Source organism: Silurus aristotelis (assembly GCF_946808225.1).
Source record: "Silurus aristotelis genome assembly, chromosome: 15".
NCBI lineage: Eukaryota > Metazoa > Chordata > Actinopteri > Siluriformes > Siluridae > Silurus > Silurus aristotelis.
This window is the reverse complement of record NC_139588.1, coordinates 9,809,609-9,827,561: the sequence shown is the minus strand read 5'-3', so window position 1 is coordinate 9,827,561 and position 17,953 is coordinate 9,809,609. Positions and strand designations below refer to the sequence as shown.

General features: G+C 36.1%; 1 long non-coding RNA gene across 1 annotated transcript; it reads left to right on the top strand.

The window, feature by feature from the left end:
• Positions 1–1,081: 1,081 nt before the first annotated feature.
• Positions 1,082–3,296, top strand: LOC310737694. Its single transcript, XR_014536872.1, has 3 exons — positions 1,082–1,216; positions 2,973–3,082; positions 3,179–3,296. It is a non-coding gene; the product is annotated as an uncharacterized lncRNA (long non-coding RNA).
• Positions 3,297–17,953: the final 14,657 nt, after the last annotated feature.

The following is a 17,953-nucleotide window of genomic DNA, read 5'->3' as shown; positions in this document are numbered from 1 at the left end:
TGTCATATGTTATCAAATATTGCATGCAAAATATTTTATACATATTTGTGTTTAATGTATGTTTATATGTATTATATTCAGATTACCCATCTGGAAACAAGTGTTGCGTCAGTGTCATGATGTTTGTATAGAACTTATTGAGATTTATGAAAGAAATAAAAAAAAAATAATTAACAAACCTTATTCCAATAGAAAACCTGTAATAAGAGGAGGAAAAAAGCAAGTCAAATTCAAATAGAAGCTGTTTTAGACACGGCTTCTTGCTCTTACAGAATAGGTATCCAGGGAGATAAATGGGAGATGGCAGGCAGGCGACTTAATGAAATAAAGTCAAATTTATTACGCTGACCTTTGGATAGTAAGTAATATTTTGCCATCTGGTAAATGTGGTAGTGGGTGAGTGGTTAAGCACAGGTTTGAAAATGGAGGGTGGAGCTGGAAAGATTTGATAGGTTGGGTTCATACACCTCGACTACACCCCTGCTGCCACAGTGAGCCTTGATTTTTATAGTTTCTGCCATTCTTTGTGTTTATGTGATTAGTATTAGTATTATATTTGGTGTTAGTATTTAAATTTTTCCATTGTAGTACTTAAATAATATTTTACATATGTATATTGCAGAATAGCATTATACTATCCGGGGTCTATGTCAACCTTGCTGAATTTAAATTAAAGCAGGTTGGGTTTGTCCCTGTTATTTGCAGTGTTTCTACAAGTTATACTTTTTTTAAAATCAATTAAGAAAAGCTCTGTTGTAGGATTCATCATTAAACTTTTGTTGGTTATACCAAATGGATAAAGGTGTTAGTGGTAGGAATTATTAACTAAAATGACTCTTGCTAATATTGCTAAATACCATCACCTGACCATCACAGCATATTGCCACAATTTTCACTATATGCTGTAAATTTCAGAATTTCACTTCACTGAAACTTGGAAGCCCAAACCTGTTTCTGCATGACAATGTTCTGTGAACAAAGTAAGACCCATTGAGACATGTCTTGACAAGTGGACATAACAGAGCCCTGGCATCAACCCCACTGAACCTACTGAAGTTTTTTTTTTTTTTTTTTTTTTTTTTTATAAGGGAGGGACGAAATCTAGAACCAAATAGTATAAAAACAAAGTTAAAAACTGAAAACATGTCAAACTCCTGAATGCTAGTTTACAGCTAGTGGGGTTGCTATTGCTGTTGAAAGACAAGTCGATTGACAGGTGAGATCAGAAACCCTCTTATCCTGATTGCTTGGATGTTGTTGAGGTTTTTTGCCCATTTTCAGAGTCTGGGGTTTCTACAGATTTTCCTCTGAATTTATTGACAGCTGCCAGAATGGAAAAGAACTTTAGGCAAAACAGTATATAAAAAATAAGTGAGTGAAAATAAGTTTAATAATTGAAATTTTTAAAAATAAAACCTCTCAAATGGGCTGTATAATACAATTCAATACTGTATGCAAAAATGCAATCACATTTTTACACAGGCATTTTACTGTACATAACACTAGACACAAGATGATATTATACATAATACTGGACACAAGATAATATTCTAATAAGTATTACAGCAGCTTTCTTGTTTACTTTCGTGTTCCTAACCCAGTGGATCAGTTTGGTAGAATGTAGTTTGGAGAAACTGCCGGGCATGGGAAAAGATTAAACCCTGATTGGTTATAATAAACCATTTATGTCTTATGTGTCCATCTGTATGCCTGACAGCAATATCCCAGCTCAGAGAGTAGCAGATGAATTACATTAATCAAATTTAATGAAAGCACACTCTAATTATAAGTTGATTGTACATGAGAGCAAGAGAGAGAGAGAGAGAGAGAGAGAGAGAGAGAGAGAGAGAGAGAGAGAGAGAGAGAAGAGAGAGAGAGAGAGTGCCCCTCAATATGAGTGCACTTTTCAGTGTGTGTGTGTATTTGTGGATATACATATATGTGTGTCTATTTGTCACTGTGTGTGTCTGCAGCTGTTGTCTCATTGCTATGCAGTTGGCATTGGTCTCGCTAAAATAGGAAGCAATTACACTGTGAACCTGCAGTTAAAGTTTGAGTGGCAGCTGATGTTTAATGCATGTGCGTGAACACCGGAAGGTACATGCTCTCTGCCTCACACGCTGTTTCCCTAAGGCTCAGCTACAGGGCTAGTGCCTGGACCAGGACACATACTCAGAATAAATAGTAGTGCTCTCAGCTCCATCTTGGTCATGTACCTGTAATAGACATGTTAAACATGGCTTATAGTTTAGTCGTTACTAAAGCATGCTAAGATCTGGTGTAAATGTGCACTGCATCTTAAGCAGAATATTATTTATTCATTCAGCCTGAGTAACCACTGTCCCAGCATTTATAGTGCATAAGTATGAGAAAAAGTCAGGCAGAAAGGGTTTTGTCATATATGCTTATGACCCAGAAAATGCTGTAATCTTAAAAAAAAAAAAAAGAATATACAGTACAGTATATACACTCCTATGCATAAAATAATAGATGGTGGTTCCTATGCTGCACCTGTTAAAGGAGCAAATAAACATTGCGATTTCAAATCTCTGTCAGTTTTGGAGCGAAAGACAACGGGGATGCTGTGCAGCACACGAGCCAGCAGGTGTTAACATTTAGTAGCAACGAAGGAGAAATGTCATGGCTTTTACACTTTTAAATACATGACAGAAGCCTGTGACACAGTGATTTGTCTAGAAACTGCAGTAGAGACTAGGAAAGAGAGACTAGGAAAAACATTCCTACCTTAAATAAATAAATAAAAAGTTCTGTAATACACAGATCTTTGTCTTTGAGTTTTAAAGCTGGATAAATAGACTACAATGTCAGATATCACCACTATGTTCCTCTCAGATATTGAGTAGTACAACACCTGAGCCTGTGGAGTAACGTAATATAGTGATACTGACTGGGTCATACACACAAGGTAATCAGAGAACGTTTTATGTTTGCATTTGGTCTCATGTGCTCAGACAGAGTTTGTTCGGGAAGAATTCCGAAGGAAGTGTAGCCGAGAAGCACTGTGGGATACTAAAATCCAAGAACCGCTGATGCTCATCAGGAGGCTGATGATGATTGACAGGTATTATTATTATTTCAATTTGAGACATACGCTTCCATATTCTCCCTTTGACAGGCCATCATAACAGTGATGGACTATCTCTGGCCTTAAATGCAGGATACTCGGCTGAAACCATGGTTACCAGATGAGTGAGTGATTTGAGGAGCGGAATAAATGGGCCTCTCCCAAAACTTATGAAGCGTGGCAAAAAGCGGAGGCGGCACCACAGGATGGCAGCAGCAAAGGTGCTTACTTTTAGCCCTTTATAAAAGCTTTTCAAACTTTCCCTCTTGGTCTTTTTGTCACAAAGAGGAGATTATTGTCATTGGTTTTCAGGATTTCAAGGCCTTTGAAAACTCTTCCTCATTTTTTTATGAAGTGAGACTAATCCATCTTAACATGGATTTAGTTATGTTCACCGTGTGTGGGAATGTATAGTAGTATTGTAGGTAATGGGATGATAATTAGTGTTTGATATAATAATTAAACATGATCCATTCCCAGCAGTGCTGCATTACACAAGCTTGGTGTAATTATGAGAACGAGAGCCTGGGGCTGGCTGCTTATTGAGACCTAAATGTCCCTGTTTAGGTGCAAAAATGGAGATTAGTTATTATTGAATTTCTATGCCAACTCATATTACACTTTTTTTAAAATCATTAGCTGTGGTAGTAGAGTACAAATGAGTGGACTGTAAAAGTACAGAACTACATATTTTTGTCTTTACTTTAGTAGAATTCCATGCAGAGAATTTGTTGTGATGATGGCCATGTGATGTATTAACACAGTCAGGAGGGAGAGTAAAGCAGCTCCAGCTTCCAGCTGATGAAAGATGCAAAAACAGGACTTCATATTTTATTCAGCGTCTTCTTGGGTTGAACGTATGTTCTTAAAGATACCACATGCTGAAAGCAAATCCTTGTGAGGAATCTAGTTAAAATAAACAAACCAGGAAATCTAAACTATTGCAAAGTTCAAAACTACTTCTGATGAAACAGTAGCTATCAAAAAGACGATTCATCTGTTTATATGATTCACCATGCTGTTCTACATCACAAACATAGCTAAGTTTTGTGTGTCATTAGAAATATTTATTCTAGTCATTAATACACCATGGTTAGGCAAAATACACTATGTGGTCAGTGCCTGACTTTATTGTGCCTAGCATTTATTTGCTCTAGTGGCTGAATGAGCACAAATCTCCAAACTCTAGTGGAACATCTCCCCAGCATAGTGGGGGTTATTATAAGTGCAAATGGGAAGTAAATGTGGAAATGTAAAAATGTAAAAAAATGTAAAATGTAAAAATCACATACAAATCATATGGTTATATGTTCACATGAGATGGGAAAAATAAATGTTTTTTTTTTCTTCGTGTGTGTGTGTGTGTGTGTGTGTGTGTGTGTGTGTGTGTGTATGTGTAAAAAAAGAAACGAAAAGAAAAGTAAAGAAAACAGCTAGACACATGGACTGTTAATGGATAGTAGATGTGAGATTGGTCAAATGTGTGAGAGCAAGACAACCAAAAAACTTGCAGCAGACTGAGAGCACAGCATGATTGAAGAGCATCTGCAGCCAAACACAGATATGCATGATAGTCACGAGTTAACGGTTAATTGCAATTTAATCGAACATTTTTATCTGTACTAAATGTACATTACATAATACTTTTCCAGTTTTTAAGACTAATCAACATGGGCATGGACAAATATATATGCTTCATGCAAATGTATGTTTATTATAAGGAAAACCAAAGTCAAAATAGAGCATGAAGACTAAATATACTTGCAAATGTTTTAAAGTAATTATGATGTTTAAAATTATGTAAATCATCAGGACACCAAACGGAACTTTAGAACTTTCGATATTTTTCCACATTGCTGGTTTTACTTGCTGGATGTGCGCATCATGGGGTGCTTGATTTAAGACTTGGCGCATCAGTAAAACAACTGTTTATTGATTAAAATATAATATATATGTGTAATAAATATAATATATATATATATATGTGAGTAACGGAGAGGCGTTGTGAATAAATCTGTGTTGCGTTAAAGTTTTTAATTTCGCATCTTTTATATTTATTTATTTTTATTTCATTTTAAATGGTCAAACTGCAATGAGCGCTGCATTAATCGCGCAATAATAAAAATGTTGGCATTAAAATTCATTTGTGTTAATGCATTTTTTTAGCGCGTTAATTTTGACAGCCCTAATCTAAACATATATCTCACACTCATTTTAAGGGGGCCTGACTGGTTACTAAATTAGAACTAACACATGGCTATTCTGTTGCAATATCCAGTACATTTGTCATATTCCCTTTTTGTCAAGGCTTGGTGGTCCTTCTTCATGTGTGTCTGTATCCACTTCTGTTGATAACAGCTGTAAAGTGGTTTGAGTTCTATCTGTGAATTAAAGCGTGATTCAGAAAATAACCTTTTGAGAGATTGAATACTCTGTCCTCTAAATGTGTAAAGACTTTCATTTCCATACAGAGGCTTCTCTCAGCCCTTTATATACTCGAGCTGTTGCTTTAAAAACATATATATTACCTGAAAAAAGATCATACACTCACACATATCTACTTGTAGCAATAGTATTGTGGGGGAATTTCCTATACATCATCATAATACAATTAATCAAAAAGCACCCTAAATGCAAATGTATAAATATTAACTACATGTGCTGCTTCTGAAAAAAAAATAACACAAAATATAGATTTTGCATTTTGCAGTTTTCTTAGAATATAATTTGTGGACACACCAAGCTCTTTTGGGGTAAACAAAACATCACTAGACAGATTTATCGTTTTAATCACACACTAGACTTAATAATATCCAACAGAGCAGACATCACCGATATAGATATTTTACCTCAGAGTGATGATATAACAGACCATCACCTCACTATGTACACACTACCAGTAGAGCAGATTAGCCGTGTTTCACCAAGTTATCGGATTGGTAGGACTATTGTTCTAAGGACAGATTCATAAGTATCCTGTCTGATCTGTCTCAACTTCTCACTAAACCCCTAAATGCTAATGATCTTGATGACATGGCCAACAACATAGACTCTATCCTCACCAGTACACTAGACACTGTTGCCCTCATCCAATTAAAAAAGGTTAGAGAAAAAACTCCTGCATCATGGCATAAGAGTCATACTCATGCTCTCAAGAGAGCAATCCATAATCTGGAAAGAAAATAGAGAAAAATTTAATTAGAGTTTTTGGATTGTGTATAAAGACAGAATGCTCAGCTACAGACAGGCACTAAACACTGCTAGGGCTGAGCACCTGAGAAAACTCATAGAAAACAACCAAAACAATCTCAGGTTCCTTTTTAGTACTGTGGCTACATTAAGTATGTATCAGATATCTGAAAAGAGTATTCCATCACAGTTTAGTAGTGAAGAATTTATGAATTTCTTCACTGAAAAAATGTAACAAAGTGTTACATACAGCTGGTGAGCTTCTGCTGAATATTATTAACTCCTATCTTTAGGTCAAGTCCCTAAACCCCTTAAATTGGCAGTTATTAAGGCCCTCATTAACAAACCAAATTTGGATCCAAACAAACTATCAAATTACAGACCCATTTTGAACCTTCTGTTTATGTCAAAGATTTTGGATTTTGTTCATCTTAAAAAACAAACAATATATTTGAAGATATGACCATATAACCCCAAACTTATCATCCCTACACTGGCTTCCTGTTAAGTTTAGAATCAACTACAAACTATTGCTACTTACTGTACCTACAAAGCCCTAAATGGTGTAGCTCCCATGTATCTTTCCAGTCTTCTAACACGCTACAATCCTTCACCCATCTTGAGATCTCAAAACTCTGGACTTCTAGTAGTTCCTAGAATAGCAAAGTCCACTAAAGGCGGTAGAGCCTACAGTCCTACACACACAAACGCATCACATATCATGACCTTGTGCTCCAGTTCATCTGGTCAAATGCACATTATCAACTTGTGCTTGTTAATATTATGAACAGCAGCTATGATAATTCCTCCACAATGCTTTTCTTTTTCTTTACATCCTGAGGCATGTTGATGTTGAGCCAGCTCCAGTCGTGTCCCACCTCATGAAGATTATGGACCTTTAAAGAAGTAGATGTCGACCCCGCAAACATCCCAAACCATCTAGAGACGTACCAGTGCCATTTGGATTCCTTTTTCATGTAGAGTTTACAAATGTTTGAAGGCTCTGGCATTGATTAGTTGGTGTTGGAGCTATTATGATCTTAAATGTTGAGCTATTTTATGAGTTGCTCAGTAGCTCCTGGTTCCACAAAGTCAAGTAATTGTATAAGACTGTAGAAAGGACATTACTCATAATCACACACACTCATCATAGTTCTCACTCTCCAGTGTTTTGTATTGTTTTAAGATTTATAACCACACTCTTAATAGCACCCAAATGAGGAGTCTGGGTCCTCTCAAAGTTTCTTCCTCATTGATCTAGGAAGTTTTTCCTTTCCACAATTGCCACAGTCACCCCAAGCTGCTCATCAGGAATTAATACACATAGTTCACTTAATTCTTAAGTTCTGTAAAGCTGCTTTGAGACAATGTCTATTGAAAAAAGATCTATAGAAACAAACTTGAACTTAAATGTAAAAAGGGATGCTCAAAAAGAACATATCAATCTAATGGTCAGGTGTCCACAAATCTTTGTTTATATAGTGTACATACAGTTCATTAAATGTATATAGTACTGGGAAATAGCACATGTAAAAAAAATGCTGTAAAGCAAAGATAAAAATTCTATAAAACAAAATCAGATAAATATATAGAGTAAGTATATTAAGTACTAAACGGCACCAAAGAAAGTCAATACTGTATATAGTTTGACAACTCTAATGCATTATTAGTCGAAGATACATTTGGAGCAATTTTATCAGAATTGTATTGTGTTTTTACGCATTCAGGAAAGCATACAAAATAAAATGCCACTTTAACAGACTTTGACTGTCACACTCGCTTCTGTTTTGGCAGGTATTCCCTGAAAGCAAGCATTATTTTTATTTCTGAAAGTGTTATCTCTTTTACTGAAATAAACTTTGTCAGTAATGTTTTCTTTTTTTGGATGGATAAGTCAAAGATAACAATGTTCACTGAGCCGCAGAGATGGGAAGTAACGAAGTACAAACACTTTGTTCTGTACTTAAATAGATTTTTCTGGTATCCGTACTTTACTTCACTGTTCATTTTTCAGACAACTTTTTACTTTTACTTATTACATTTGACACAAATATGTGTACTTTCTACTTATTACATTTTCAAACCAGGTTGTTACTTTATTTTAAATCTATTTGTTGAAATGTCAATACTTTTTGTTCCCACTGCACACTGTTTTAAGATCTAAATGTTTACTCTTTAATAAACAAATTCAAGTATATTTTTAGATTATGCAATCCGTATGAAAGTTAAAAGAGGTACAGTTTCTCCGGTATCACCTCATTAAATGTCTGTCTGGAAACATAGCAAAAGTTCCGTTTGGTGTCCTGATGATTTATGTAATTTTAAACACCACAATCACTTTAAAACATTTACAAGAATATTTTGCCATTATGCTCTATGTTGGGTATGGCTTCACTAATAATAAACATACATTTGCTTAAATCCATATTTGTCCATTCCCATGTTAATTAGAGTATTAATCATGAGAAAAGTATTAATTTAATATATTTAAAACAGGAAAAAATGTGCGATTAGGTTGTGATTATTTGTGAGTTAACTCACGACAATTATGTGATTAATCATGAGCAATTAAACATTTTTATTACATTATTATTAATTATATTAACAGCCCTATAATGAATATAACATGCCGTCTAGTTACCAGTGTGACACTAAAACAGGGACTAGTAAAGGCTTTTTACTTAAGTACATGTCAAAGCCCAAACTTCTTTACTTTAACTCAAGTAAAAAAGTGTAGTCAGTATTTAAACTTTTACCAGAGTATTTTAAAACATGAGCATCTGTACTTCTACTTACGTGAAGGATGTTTGTATTTTTTCCACCTCTGCTGAGCCGTATATTAACCATAAGACAAAATTTATATGTGTAAATGTGCATAGTATACTGTGTCAGAATTAGTAAACTAAACTGTAACTCATTTTGAGGAAGTTCTTTAGAAAGTCTCTCTCTCTCTTACTCTAAACTAGCTAAATTTAATGCACTACCAAACCAACACTTTTATTTTATTGCAAGACAGTCCAAATATTGCCAACTTCCTCCTTCTTCTTGAACTACTGTGACTTTTCACATTGCTGGTAGAAAGAGTAGCCATGGCAACACCTAACAGACGAAGAACCAGGTGTGTGAGTTCCTGGGAGATTTCTCAAGATGGCTTCTGCTTTTATTAGCTTCAGACACTAACTTGAACTGAGTTCCAGATCATTATTGTACCAGACCTTGTCAGCTTTGCCTTCCTTATTTCTCATTATTACTCTGGTCTCTTCTGTGGTCATATGCCCTCTTCACTCCTTATTTTTCTTTTTGCTGTTCTATTCTTTCTCGAACTCTGTTTATTGTTTTTTCCCAATATAATATTCAGACACTACCATCAAAACAATAATTTTATCCAAGGTGGATAATATGTGCCAAACAACACAACACAGAAATAACACTGGTAAGACAATGTGTAAATAGCTGTACACCTTATTCACTGTGCACTGTTTGAACTTTTTCAAAACACCCCTATAATTTTTTTTTTATCCTAAATCCTATCAACAACAAAACATGTAAAATGCATAAAACTATACAATGATAAATGATAAGTAATGTATTAATAAAAATAAATTACAAAACAAATGTAGCAAATAAAATGTGTTTGTGCTGTTTTCCCACATTGTTTAGATGGTAGCTTAGTGGTTAAGGCATTGGCTATAAAGGTCATGAGTTCTAATCCCAGCCACACCAAGCTGCCTTTCCTGGGCCCCAGAGTAAGGCCCTTAACTCCATAGCTGCTTACTTGTATGAATAAGATACATGTAAATCACTCTGGATAAGGGCAACTGCCAAATGCCATTAAATGTAAATGTAAATCTATTATTGTCTAATTGTTGCAAGGTGGTTTTAAAGATTTCTATTTTTACAGAATTAGACATCTGGCCAACAAAGTGACAAACGCAATTACGTCAAACTCTGAAGACGATATAGATAGTGCCAGAGTGGTGACATTGAAAATAAAACTGCCACAGTGTATGGTTCAATTAATTAGCAAGATATCTCTGACAATGTTATTTAAAGAGATGTAGGAACAAAACCCACATGTGTCTACAGTATATATAAAACATGTAGCCAACTAACTGGGTCTATATAGATTCTTATCTATCTAGACCTTATCTACTGTATCTAGACCCTAAATGCATATGATGAATAGTTATGTATTGTATAATTAAATTCTTAGCTCACTCCACCAAGGGACTCCCATAGAGTTTAGAAACATTATGTCTAGCACACGACAACATGATTTTAGCCTTGATTTTCACCTCAGTGTCGAATATAGGGGCTATATGACTACTACGCATAGCCATTGGCAACTGCTTGTGTATAGTGCACAATTCAGTGGAGCTATTTTCTCTGTCTGCAAGCAATCACAGAGCCTCCAATATTTTCAAGCATGGTTTATATTTGTGCTGATGAATTGTGTAGTGTGAATTTCTCTGCAACTTGAAGCAAGAACAGCACTGAGAAACTGCCAATCAGAGTCCAAAAAGAAATCTAATTTCTAGCAAATTACTGGAAAGCAAAATCTGGTGTAATGCACAGCAGATTCCTCTATCAATTTAACATTCCACCAATCAAGTTAACCTTCCTTAATTGTGTAGAAGGGCACTATAATATTAGTTCTATGGGAACATATGTGATATATCCAAATAATTTTAAGAAACAAATGATATGACTGGTTTTGTGCAGTGCAAATATAGCTATGTATTTTGAACTTTAGCGTCAATTCTTATTCATGGCAAACAATTCTTGATGCCTGCATTTGTACATTGCAATATTTCCCCATCATTCTTTTATATTTTGTGTTTTTGAACAAAATAGAAACAAAGCCACAAAATCAAATACTTTCTTTTGAAAGTGCCATCTGAGATTAGACACACTTCTCACCATCATCTGTAATTGCTACTGTAGTTAGCACATCAACTACATTAACCAATTAATGGATCACAAGTAATTAAAGTCATAAAGACATAGCACCGGCGAGTTACAGTTTCTAAAAAGTCTTGTAATGTGTGCTTGTCTATAATAATTCAGAATGCATTTGTGCAAAAAAGGTAACTCTTTCTCACCTGTCTGCCTATTAGGTCTCTGAAAGAAAGCCATTCCTTCATTCCCTCAGTTCACTTTAGTGTGCCAGGCCCAAAATTGTGAAGGCCAAGCTTTTGTGTCTACCTTAAGCCTGCCATATTAATTAAGTCTTACTAAGATGATGAATAGAGCTGTTTCCACTGCTCATCCATTTCTTGTTATGAATTAACTACCTGACATCATATTTCTCAGATACTTGACATGCCTTCTGAGCTGCATGAAGGACAGCTGCTATACAATGTGGCTGCTTAAGTGTAGAAAATAGTTAGAGGTCAGATTTTTGTTATTTATTTTCTTTCAGCATTAATTTTGATCTTAAAAATCAATGAATCCCTGAAGGGAGTCTCCTTTTATACAGTCTACTTTTACATACTCCAGTATGTTGGTACACTATATGGCCAGAGGTCTGTGAGCACCTGATTATCATACCATATTTGGGTCTTCCCCAAACTTTTTCCAGCATGTTACAAATTGGACTGCTGTAACATTACAATTTTCCAAACTTTTTTAATGTATTATATACAATGTTTTTGGATGCAACTGTACAGAAAAAACACCCATGGTTAAGTAAAAACTCTTAAGTTTGACTGGAAAAGCAAAAGCATTGGTGGAGATTTGGTACTGTAACATAAACATAAGTGCAAAATGAAATCATTGAGTAGTCTTCATATTCTTTATAATTCTAGTGACTTGGGAGAGGTGTAATGTAATGAATTGAAAAAAATTAAAACACCATTGATTGACTAGTGTAATTTTATAAAAACACAACCAGTGTTGGGCAGTAACGCGTTGACAGTAACTAATACTGTAACGCGTTACTTTTTTAAATAAAGTAACTCCATTACCGTTACCGTATGGTGCTTTACCCGTTACTTTTTTAAAAGAATGAATTTGGGCTGAAGTGTAGACTACAGTCTAACCTGTTTATAGCAGCGAAGCATTGTAGGATTGGTGGATTACCGAATTACCCTCTGTAAACACGAAGAAGACGCACTGTGGGCGTGTCTCCATTTATTTAGGTCTGTGCGGCAGTACAGTCAGTCGAGGCGAGAGCAGGACGGGTTTCTCAAAGTGGAAATAAGCTCATTATTTCACTTTAGTTGAGTATAAAGACAAAAACTTTTAAGTCAAATGTAAGCTGTGTCTTTCTGGTTCGAAGCTCGTATCTACTGCGATAAACAGCAACTCCAATCTGTTGAAGCTCCTCCAGCAACTCCATGCTAGAAGCTAGAAGCTAACCCGGTGTTCTGTTCTACATTGTTGATAGTTTTCATACTTCAGCTGTGAAAGGAACATTTTTAAGAGCTCAACGCAACAGCAGAAGCCACTTTAGTTTTTGATTGTGAATATATTATTCAGCTTGTTTTGTTATTTATTAAAAAAATCCTTGTGATGTATTCAGTTTGTGCTGTTCTGACTTAAATAAAATAGTGTTTAAAAATGTCTTTGTGTTTAAGTCAGTTTTGTGTTTGTATACAATTACAACGCATGAAAGGGCATTAATGGGAACATTAAAGAAGGTTCTTTAAAAAAGTAACTAAAAAGTTACTTTTAACAGTAACGCATTACTTTTTGGTGTAAGTAATCAACAAAGTAACTAAGTTACTTTTTGAATGAAGTAACAAGTAACTGTAACTAGTTACTATTTTTTAGTAACTAGCACAACACTGAACACAACCATTTAATAAAGTTTTGCTACTATATTATCTCTTCAATGAAACAATCTACACAACTTAAAATTACAGTAGCTACCTTGTTCAAAGTTTACCATTGCTGTGTCTCCTGGAAATTAATGTTTTGTCTCGGTGTGCTACGAATCCAAACATCTTAGTATTAACAGGTTAGTATCTCTTATATCATAAAGTGGATAAGATATTAAGCAACGGTTACAGATCATAGTGTCAAAGAAAGATTACCGGGTTTTGAATTACCTTTATGTTCAGGCCAAGTGATGCAAATCATAGTATGAGAACGGGAGTATAATTAAAATAACCTTTTCTTTCAAAAGGATGCATAATGCTTTGCAGATGGACATTAATTCTTGCATAAATTCTCTAAGTTTTAGAAGGGTTTTAGTTGCTTTTAATACATTCCATGTTTCCATTACCTTTTTTAAATCCAGATTGTTAATGTTTTTTATTTACTTATAACCACATTAACTGACAATAGTGATTCCAAATTAAACGGCCATTAATTCATGCATTCATATTCATTTATCACTTGGTTCTGGTCAAAGTCATTGGCCACAGAGTAGGAACACACACTGGATGGAATGCCAGTCCATCGCAGGGTTTTATGCACTGTATTCAACCATTCACGCATTCACATGCAGACACTAGAACACACAAAACCTCACAGAAACAGTAACCCAAGCTCGAGGTCAAACCAGGGTCCCTTGAGCTGTGAGATGGAAACTCACAGCACCTCTATGCCCTAATGGGTATTAAGCCTTAAAATATGCAAGACACAGACATAGCCTTCATAAATGTTTAAATGCCTTGATAACAAATAAGGATTTTGTTTATGTATTATGAGGTCTAATATCTACTTTTGGACCCCAGTAAGCCAAAAGGGCACCCACACAAAGCACTGTTGTAAAGTGTTTGTGGATATATTTACAGCATGACGTGCTTTTTCCTTCACACCTGCTGGCCTTTTAACTTTTACAAGAGCAAGTAGAAAAGAAGAAAGGGAGGCGAGTGCGTATAAAAACGGAGAACAAGTTCTATAAAGACAAATCAAATGGCTGGCCCCAAATCCAGGTAAAGGGGTTTAGTCATGTTGTGTAGTTCACTGCTCTCTTTGAATGTGGTCTCTGAAAAGCATTTTTTTTCCTCAGGGGTTTTTATTGTTTGTTTTCTTTTGGGAGAGATTGGGTTGTCAGGCACTTGATGGGTACTCGGTAGGAACATAATGTAATGCCACAGAGTGGGGGAGAGAAATGCAGCAGTCTAACCTGACAGGTAATCTGGAGAAACAAACTCAATATTTCTCCCTTATACAGTTTGTCTGAATCCTACACTGCACCCCATCCCACAGCGCTCAACTGGTCAATATCTCTTATTTGGGGGCAGTCTGCTTCAGCAGGTATTAGAGCTCAGGTTTAACTGTGTCACTGGGCTGCCAAGCCTGCAGTTTTCATATCTGCTATTAGTGTATATCACCTGTGGGAATAGCTACTCAACTGCAGGATCCCTGCCGACTTCTCATGCCAGACAGGAAGCATTTGGCTTTGTCAGTCAACATAAACTAAGGTTAAATCTGACACGGAGTGTGAAAAATTCTATACAGATATGTCATATTTGAGTATGCACTTGATTAATTTCCACTGTGGTGGCTTAGTTGTTAAGATATTGGGCTTTTATTATTCGACTTCTGATCAGAAGGTTGTGAATTCAAATCCCAGCACCGCCAAGACACTACCTCCAAACTGCACCGCCAAGACACTGTTTCCAAATTCAACTGCTCAGTTGTATAAATGTTATACGAAAGTACCTCTGGATAAGTATGTCTGCTTAAAATCATTTACATAAGTGATATTTTCTTTCACTATTTCATTGTAATTACTAATAAAAATTTTATAACAGGCAACCCATGCACACACCATTACAGTATACTCTTCTCAAATGATTTCTGTTTTCAGGCTTGTTTATTTGGCCACAGAACCAAAACATCTACAAATTTAAAAGCAAAGCACTGATGTGCATGTTCTCCAGTGCAGGTAAAAGAGAAAACTGATTAAGACTTTGCATAATAGTTTTTCGAAGATTAATTAAATTATTTTCTTTATTAACATTTTTTAGGTCCCCTGGTGGTCTAGTGGTTAAGATGCAGCGCTCCCACCGCTGCGACCCGGGTTCGATTCCCGGTCAGGGAACCATCCCCAGCCACTCTTAGTGCCGGTCCCAAGCCCGGATAAATTGGGGAGGGTTGCGTTAGGAAGGGCATCCAGCGTAAAACATGTGCCAAATCAAACGTGCGGAGGATCCGCTGTGGCGACCCCTAACGGGAGAAGCCGAAAAGAAACTTTTATTAACATTTTTTGTATTTTTTTGCTATTGTACTTTCCTTTCCAAAGAGAAATAAACACAAAAACAGGCTAGGAGGGGGTGTATGTGGTAAATTATTGCTGTGCTCGATGGAAATGCATTACATTCAAGTGCTGAGGGGAGCAGGGATGATGGCAATAAAGCACATTTTGAGAATTTTTCATTTCCAGGGGAGAGATTGTCTCCCTAGGGGTAGGAGCGTACACACATAAACACAAACACACACACACATTGTGGTTATAGGACCAAGGCTGTCTTTTATGCCTGCTTATTATTAGATAAGCCAGCACGCAGCAAGGGTACATGAGCTATACAGCAATGGTACATGAGCCAAAATTCATAAAAAAATTACCTGAAGTTGTCATACCCCTTTGGCCTGCTGCATTTCCACTGGTGCATTGTATATGATAACTGATGAGGCTATGGGAAAAGGAACTCTTTCTAAAAACCTAAAACGAGCAAAACATCTAAGGAGGGCAAAGGAAAAAAGAAAAAGAGAAATCCGAAGGCATCACCTTGCCATTAAAAAAAAGAATTTTTTTCATACTATACGTATAGAAAAAAGCAAATTTGCATATTACACTGCATGCTCTGAAATACACCCACAGCAGCCTGCAAAAAGAATTGGTCCAGTCATTCAACAGGTCATTTACCATCTTCATCCGCCTTATCAGCAAAACATAATGTATGTGCAAAATATCATACATTCTAAAAATTCTTTCAAGCCCAATATGTTAGATGGGTTTATCCTAATAGTTGTTCCAGAATATTTATGTTAGTATTTTTAACATGTGTCTGAACATAGGTACAATAAGTGTATTTGTTGTTTATTTGTTGCCTTAGAGCTCAATCATGCTTTCGTCTCACAAACCCTGTGATCGGTAGACATACTCCAGCGTTAGCTGAAACTTGGGTAAGGGACTGCTATCTAAACATGAGCAGCATCCCAATATGTTGAGATGTATTAATAATATGAATGCCTGTATGCTTAAGCTAATAGTAACATCTAAGTATTTTATTAGAATATACAGTGGAGTCCGGTTTATATACAGATCCACACAAATGTGGATCCAAACAGACATACCTTACCAGTGCTTTTTCACTTTTGACTGTCTTTCACATGCGCTTCCTTGCTCCCTATCTTCTTCCCATCTTTCATCTCTCTTAGAAGACAAGACTACTGTAGAAAATTGAAAATGTCTGTAAAATTGAAAATGTCTGTAATAATAAGGAGTTAGCCTCTGCTATAACAGCGACAGCACTTTCTCGGAAACAAGGCAGCACTTTGACGTACGTACACATACACAGCCCCATTTTCTTCCTCTGGGAATCAGTGTTTATGAGCCCAACCTTTTATCTTTATTCTGCCCGTTTTGGGATAGTAATAGGCAGCATAACCCTTCACTTGTTCCTTTCATGTGCACAGAGATTAAGATGTGGATTTAAAAGAGACAGAGAAGTTTAAAGGATTCGAGAAAAAAAAAAAAAAAGAAAAACTAATTTGCCATTGGTCTGCTGTGACAGCATTCAAGGACAAGCAGCACTTCCGTCATGTCTTACAGATACAGCAATTCTTCTGCAGCCTCTCATTTATCCTGTACACTGAGTGGCCTCAGACATGTAAAAAAAAAAAAAAAAAAAGAGGAGTGGCTGTATACTTCTATTTGTATCCTAATGAGCTTTTGTCTCTATTTTGCCTCAAAGCGTCGCGTGATTGTGTTAAGGCTAAGATGGATAACAGGGTCGTAATGCCGTTGACATAACCAGGATCTCTAAAGGGCTCAGACGCCAGGTTGTCTTCCTCTTTTACATCAGGTTTCCATAAGACCACTTTAGGAGCACTGAAAATTATTTATGAGAAATGGTCATTTCTTTTTATACAGAGTGATGTTCTTATTTGTTTGAACAAACCAAATTTAGTTAGCTACCATTGTATATTTCTTGCCTGAATGCTTCTTGTGCACTGTTAGAAAAGAGCATGCTAATGGTTGGAATATTTTCTTTATTATTTCCATGACAAGCCGTGCTAATGGGACCAGGGCAGCCTAGCAGTATGGGCTAATGAAACAGACTGCACATATTCATAAACCCAATTCAATCACCCAAAGACTGGCAGCGTACGTTATGTTTCTACCTATTACAGCACTACAGAATATGGTAATGAAACGCTGATTAAATGTCTAAGACAGCAGTGGTTAAATGAATAACTGTGAGCCAGGTAGCATTAAGGCCTAGCTGGTTGTGACCATACAGCAGATGCTCATAACACAGTTCCTGGGAGGAAATACATATCTTTTTAGCTGTCTTCTCTCCTGAATGTTTATGCACAGTAAAATACTGACAGGCCACATGCACATTTGTAAGTGTATACAGAGTTTAGATGCCATCTTCTCTTTATTTATGTTCTGTAAATGTGCAAGGTCAGATGTCAACCATCGCCGTGCTGGAGTGTTTGATGGCTAAATGCAGTCCTCAAGGAGAAAATCCACAAACTGAAGAGAAACGCATT